The sequence below is a fragment of the Buteo buteo genome, chromosome 16, assembly GCF_964188355.1.
Source record: "Buteo buteo chromosome 16, bButBut1.hap1.1, whole genome shotgun sequence".
NCBI lineage: Eukaryota > Metazoa > Chordata > Aves > Accipitriformes > Accipitridae > Buteo > Buteo buteo.
This window is the reverse complement of record NC_134186.1, coordinates 27324918-27332706: the sequence shown is the minus strand read 5'-3', so window position 1 is coordinate 27332706 and position 7789 is coordinate 27324918.

The following is a 7789-nucleotide window of genomic DNA, read 5'->3' as shown; positions in this document are numbered from 1 at the left end:
TTATATCCTAGTTAGACCCCAAAAATGGCACAGAAGGAGGAGTTATAATATATTTAATATTTCTCATCGAAGAACAGGAGGAAGCATGTCAACTTTAATTATACTACGGGAGAAATGCCACTGACTTACTCTGAGCTTAAGACTGTACAGCAAGATTGTGCAAAGTAAAGAACTATTTGTTGGAAAAGGAGCACATATCAAAAGATCTTTATCAGAGACAGAGCTACACAAATTCAAATCAAATACAGAATAAATCTCTGCAATATTTGCTGAAGAAAGATGAGTTTGTGGCAGCTCAGACAGATCTGAGAATGATTAGGTGACCCAGTTTCAAACAAAATAATTTATGGACATAAAGCAAGTACTACATATTTCCAGTACTGTCAGGCAGAGAACCACATCCAAGAGGCAGGACTCCCCCAACCTTTCTGTGCAGTCCTGCCACACAAGCAGTTCAGCTAACCAGAAAAGGACATCGCATTCTTCTTTGCACATGCAATTAAACTGTATGAATCTAAGGAGAGCATATTGCATTTAAACAATGAAGTCAGCCCATAAATCTTACCGTTGTCTAATTCTTCTAGGGCTGTAGCCTCAGCCCATGCCTCTAAATAAATGAGGATGTTCATCATGAATTCCTGAGATCAGAGCCAATAATAGTCTTTCTACAGAGTGATTCCACTGATTTTAGTCATGTTACTTTTAGCTTACTCTGGCATGAGCAGAATACCCATCCCATAGACTATATATAACCATCGACGTGAATAGCAATCTGCTTATGGACTTTAGAATACTTGCTGGCCCCTGGCCACAACCACAAGAAACAAGAATTTCAGCAGTAATCACAGCTCCCCTTCTTCTGTCAGCGCAAGCAGGAAGAAAATTGCTTTTAACATATATTTAAACAAGCTTAGCTGCATTAATTAGTTCTCCTATGATATTCACTTTAGTTCTTCTTGCTGTTCCTTTTTAAAAGAGGATTGGCTGTAACTAATTCTGTGTTTTTAAGTGAATGAACCCATATGAACATTTGGTCCTGTACTTTTTCTGTTAATAGCTGAGCCATTCAGTATGGGACTGCAGCACCCTCAGAATTCCTAAGAAAACTATGAATCATCCCACCATCGCTCATAGGAGGGCTGTACAGCTGGGTATTACTGCCACCTAGTTTTCAATTTTTATTATTATTACCTAGACTTTTGCATTCTCTGTGGTAAAAAAAGTATATACATAAAACCTGAAAATGTTCATTCTAGTCACATATTATACATATCCTGTGACGTATTTAAATAGTGCAAAATTGTGCAATGATAAACTCTTACTGACAAATCTACATGCATCTAGATGCAATCTTGAAATACACGTTAAGGATACATAATTACCAATCCCAAATATAAAGACACTGTGAAAATCCAACTCATTTGCTATGCAGGCTCAAAACAAGAGCCAAGTTTGCAGAACCATAGAAGTTTGTAGATCTACAGCTGATCTTTGCCAGCTGACACTGAATCTAATAACTTTTATTATGGACCTTGTTCATTGCAATTGACAACCAAAACTTTCCCACTCGTTGCTGTACCAAAACTTGGAGAAAGGCCTTACAATATACGACCCCTCAGTGAGATACCATGTATTTTCCATTTTCAGATGTACAAAGAGAACCTTTATATTGGGATAGTCTTTTTTAGACCAAGATATGAACTGAAAGCTTAGCAATAAAACATAGAGAAATGTGGAGAACAATTAAAGCAATTTTTGAAACCTCATATAAATCCCATTTTCAGGTCTGAGAAAGGAACTGTTAAGATTCTCCATTCTGGTAACCCTTTTGCTTTTATGCTGGTTCTGTGGTTTCTGACTCCGACTAGGAACGCCTGTGGGAACCCATGGAAGTTGGAGGTTAAATTCAGAACCCAGCTGAGCAACCTTTCACAAGATGTGAAATAATAAATGCATTGCCACAGGCAGGTTCTGGTTTTGAAAAAAAAAAAAAATTTAAAAAATGCCCATAACTGAAATTTCTTATAACTGTGAAAGCTGGGGCTCTGTTATGCCAAGACAGGGTAACATGCTTTATAATTTATGCAGTGCAATTCTCCTAAACTAGATGAGGAAAAAGTCTGTTCCTTGCTGCAACTGAACTTTGTTCATTCTTTTAACAAATAGCATGGCAAAAATTAGGCAATTTCATTGTGTTTGTGTGTAGTAATCATGCCCAAAAGCTGCTCAATAAATCTCATACAGGAGCCTGAATTCTCCTTCATGGAAGTGAAAGATTTGTGCGACCATTTTTTGTGGCAGCAAGAGCAAGTACTGATGTTGTCAGTCTTTATTTTTATCAAAAGAGCTGTAATGACTGAAAGTAAAACAAGATGTTTGTGAATTTCAGGCATGATGCAATCTGAGGCATTTCGCATGCTGGATGGGTTGACAAGGCATGATTCTGAAGTAGGCTTTTTAAGACAAAACTGAGACATCTATATTAACGCAGGTTGAGAGGCCACAGATGTCTCCAAACACTCTCCCTTTTTTTTAAATTGTTATTGAAAGACGAAATTCTATTTGAACTCAGATCCTAGGCCCCTGGGCTTGAAAACCATATTGTGCACCCCCCACCGTGCTCAGGTTAAGTTCATTCAAACTATTTTATGCAGCTACAGTATGGATCACACTCAGTTTTTCTTTTTCCCCTAACAGGTTTGTTTCTGGTCATAAATTCTCAATCAGTGGGCAAGCCACATTGTACAATTTAGTAAATAGTGTAGTTAAAACATGTTTAAAGTCAAAAGAAAAAGGATCTGACAATGGAGCATTGTCCCCTTTTGCAGAACTGAAGTGTACCTTCTTTGATTCAGTAACCTTGCTGCACTTTGGTATGAAATTGCCCCTTTTTCCATCAAACTTGCATTTAAAGTGCCTCATTAGCATGTCTCACCGGATCAGTAACGATTCTGCTAACCCAACACTCGTTTCAGTCAAGCCACCATGGTTTTTCTATCTGTTTAACATCTAAACCTCCTTGACAAAGTTCCTTTTAAAATTTACTCCTTTTGTTTCTCCTTGGGTTTTCTGCAAAGATCTTTAAACTTCGATGTACTCCGAGATGACTCCTGAACAAAAATCATGTCTAGCCCAGCTAGTAAATCTAGCCTCCATTCAATGGGATTAAATAAGTGCTTCACGGCTATTGTAGAAGCCTCTAAAAAGGATCTTGCATCTTTAAGAGTTTCCTACAATAAATTAAACACATCTCAACCATTGTAAAAGAAAAAAAAAAAAGAAAAAAAAAAAAAGAGAGAGACTTGATCCAGCACAGGGGAGCCACTGTAGACCCACAGTGATGCCATACTTCTAGTACCAAAACACCCACAGATAACAGAGCCTAAATTAGCAGCAAAAGGCAATGGAAGCAGAATTTTATTTCTTTAGGAATTCAGCCTTTGATTTCACATCAGTAAAACATAGCCAGCAAAATAAAATAAATATATAATGGATTAAAAATCTGTAATTGTATGGGTTAAAAAAAGGAACGTGGCAGGTTTTTAGCTTGAATTTGCAGTACCTCAGCCAGGAACTTCCTTTTTCTTTTCTTATGTACAAGATCTCAGGCCCAATGTCCATATTCATTGTAGCATCTGAGCCCTGCTTAAATACAGGCACATGAGTAACCCTACAGATACCATCAAGACTGGTGCCCTGCTTAAAGTTAAGCTCACGTTTAAACTCAGAGCCAACACACTCATCCAAACCTCTAGATCTTTCTGCTCACTTCTGAACTGAAATAAAGAAATCTTGAGCTCTTTTAACCATAAGGATGATTGAAAAAAACAACTGGTGAAAAAAAAATAATAAAAATGTGCAGAGAATTATCTTAAAAAGAGTATCTGAATTTCTCATAAGGTCCTGTAGGCTGATAAGATGCTACAAACCACTGCATCAGCAGTGTGACTCTGACCTAAGTTAACACGTTCTCCTCAATGGCCACTGAAGGATCTATCTGAAAATCATTCTCACTTGATGAGCCTTGAATGGCCTACCTGAAGTGAACCAGCATTTCGAAGATGTGCTCAGAACACAGGAAAAAAACCTGCCAGCATAATTGGGCACCAGTTTAGCAAACTTTGCTGTAGCAAAGAATGTATTCAATAAATTTGGAAATATCTTCCAACTCTTATATGAAGACAAAGGCCTTCATTGTATTCAGTGCAATAATTTGTACTGCCATTGTCCATATTGCTAAAGTTCTACGTGTTTTATGGCAGTTGTGTTTAACCTCCTGGGTATCTGGGTATAGAAGAAAAACCAAAATTGTTTCTTTGCTCCCTTTAAAAATTCGGTCAGTTGGTCTGCATTATCAAAATGAACACCTGCAGTAAGAATCTCGTTTTCCCCAGTTTGTGTCATACATATCAAGTTGTAACAACAAATACTTACTGATTGGCAGCTGTGTGTCAAGAGAAAGGCAGCCTACGTAGCAATTTCATTATTTCTCAAGCTAGTAGAAAAAACTTTGTAAAACCTATTATTGAAGTACTAATTTTCTTAGAACACCCAGGAGAAGCCTCAAAATATTTGAAAATTTCAAACCCGCTATCCACAGGAGGAGATGAATGCGTATGGGACAGCAGGAGCTGGTGGAAGACTGCTTCATCCCAACAGCATCCATCACTGTGTCTCTCTTTCCCTTACCCCACTACCAACAAGTGAGGTACAGCTGACTCCAGTTTTATCTACACTGCTGGGAAGCCATGAGACAACCGTATACAAAAAACGGCAAGCATAGCTTTCTTCTAGGGATGGTTGGCATATAAAAATAACAATATCCTTCCAAAACAGCCAGCACAGAAAGGTACACCATTCATTGTAGGCATCTCGGTCTGTATTGTCAGGCACCCAGAAAAGGACCTCGGGATCTGGAGTTTGCTGCTGCTCAGTTTCTAGGACCAAAAAGACCAGTTGTAAGACTACACTTTTTTATGCAGTCAGTCATTCCCCAGGTCAGATCTTCTACCTATAGAGGGAAGAAATGGAACCCAACAAGTTCAGATTTTTCCTTAACACCACAGGGCTAACCAACCACGGAATATTAGCTGGATACTCTCGAGTGTAAATGCAATGTAAGCGCTGCGAGAATAGAGAGCAATTTCCTCATTAGCAGCGATTAAAGAAAACGGAAACAAAGGGCCTTGAGTTCACTAGGCAAAAAAATGGGGAAGCACAGAAGGAAGTGCTTCTTCTATAAACCAGGCAGGAGAGAAGACTGCTGTCTCCTCTCCCCACTCCCACTTGCTTTAACCCACCACACAGTTTACTAATATTATTATCCAAGCATTAAGGTAAACTTATTTTGCTTTGTGCTTTCCTGGTGTGTGTGTGGCATGATCCTGTTGTCCCTGAGGTCTGTCAATGTTCCAGCTAAGCTGAAAGCAGAATCAGTCACATTCAGTCACTTTTCCTGTCCCGCAAGCTGGACTGAGTTTGCAGAGCTGGAAATTATGGCACAACTTTGTGACCCGTTCCCATGCAGTCACTTTTGTGAGTCTAGTAATCCGAGCGTCTCCCTTGCAGGATCCTGCTTCTGCAGAATTCATTCAGAACTATAACTGGTATCAATTTTCACAGCTTTGTTGGAGGTTATTGGTATTTTTTGATAATTCCTGATGGTAGTCTTTTGTCATAAAATAACTAGCCTTTATAAGTTTCTAAGCTTGAAAAAAGTTAAAACCCAGAAAACTTTAACTGATTCACAATATAGTCTTGCTATTTCTAAAGCAGGCTTATCCTTTCTGAAGGTCTAACTCAAAAGTTTTGAGCCGCTTGTGTTTGCAGTATTCAATCAAACATTAGCTGATGTGCTTTCATCCAAAGTAAAACAAACTGATTCAGTTCACAGATGGCAAGCCTTTTCTTTAAGCCAAAAGCATCTATACATCAATATTTTTATAATATTAGTTGAGAAATTTTAAGCATTGATATATAATGTGCAATATTTGATATCAATATTAGTTATTCTTAACTTCCAGTAGTAACAGTCATACAGATTATCTATTTTGATTTGATGTGTCTTACAAGTCTGCAGCTCAGAATAATTCACTGAGCGTGGGAATTTTTGATGAAATAGGGTTCCCAGCTAAACCTCAAGGTTCAAGTGTAATTTAAGAAAAGCAGTGGCCATGAAGCGCCTCACTTAACTCTATTGTAACACACTTATTCAAAAGAATTCTCCATAAAGATAAAATTAATTTAAGGATAGATGGGGGCAAAAAAAAAAAAAGGTCTTCCTAGCCCCTGAAAGCATTACTTATTCTAAAACAGATTAAAAAGCTACCTTGGACTCAAGGATAAACAAGCCAATACCTCGTAGGACAGGACTTTCAGATTAAGGTCCACCGGCAGAAATCCCTCATGAGCAACCTGACAGACATTCTGAAGGGGTGTCATCAGCCCTACAACAGAATTATACAGACAATAAAATAATCCCTGGATTCATAAAGCTTTCAAAGGTCCAAACCCAAAACCAACAGCTATGAGATCCCCAGAAGAGAGAAAATATGTGGAAATTTCCTAAATTCATCTTACAAGAAATTATTCTCCAGTTCTGCAACAGCTTGTAGTCATCCACTGGCCAGGCTGCATCCACCCATCATCTCTCATACTTTGCTGGAAGCTCTTTAGAGCAGGGACCATCTTTTTGCTCTATGTTTTTAGGGCAGTTAACACAAAGCAAGCCCGTCCGTGCCTACAATCTGAAGTCCTGCAATGCTACACCAAAAAGCGTAACAACAGAGCAAGGTGTTGCAGCATGGAATTAACAAAGCATTTTACTCATGGCTACATGTCAGTTCTCCATGCTTCACAGAGTAGGAAAAAGGGGGAGAATGACACGTATCTGACCCAGTTTCAACTGCTGTATACCTTAGCCAAAAAGCTCAGACCTACCAGGTAGGTATTCTCTATAGACAACAAAGGGAAGAAGTGTTTCTAAAGAACAAATCACATTATCCAGCAATAAATGTCTAAGGTATTCATAAATTGTTGTATTTCAGTTATTACTGATCCTCTGACAGTGATTCTGTCACTTCTTCGCCATTCACAGTGACGCAATATTAGACTAGTCCAGACCAAAAGCTTTCAACTGTGAATCTCTAAATAGTGAAATAGTCCTACGAGCTACAGAGCCTCTTTCGAACACAGAGGGCTACTCTTCATCCTGCTGCTCTCTCTTGGTTGCTGCACTCATCCGCTCTGGACACAGACCTTGCATACCCTTCTGCAGTTAACCCTGCTCACAAGGTTAGCTGTCAGGAGTCGCATCCGCTCTCCCTCACTCTGCAGGAAACAAAAACTGTATTTTCTTTAGTATGGCAGGACACCGCAGTTTACCATCCTGACCCGAAGACAGACACTGTTCCTTCTGGCAACCTCCTATAAGCAATTACCAACAGAACAAAGTAATAGGAAATGGTTTGCGGGGTTTTTTTGTTTGTTTTTGGTTGTTTTTTTTTATTCCACTGGGTATGTCAAGGACAAGCTTTCCTGCTCTTGCCTTTTTATAGCTGATAACTTATGCGGCCACAAATTCTACAAAAGAGAAGGAAATGCAAAGCTGTTTGCCAAAAGACCGCAAACATGAACCAGAAAAGAAAAAAAAAAAAAAAAAAAGAGAAAATAATAAAATGGAAAGGAACTTGATGCCTTGTAACAACAGAAGGCTGAAGACACTGGAAAATTCACAAGCCTTCCACTGTCCATCTTGTGCTAGTATTAAGGGTCAAATACTGTGCACCAT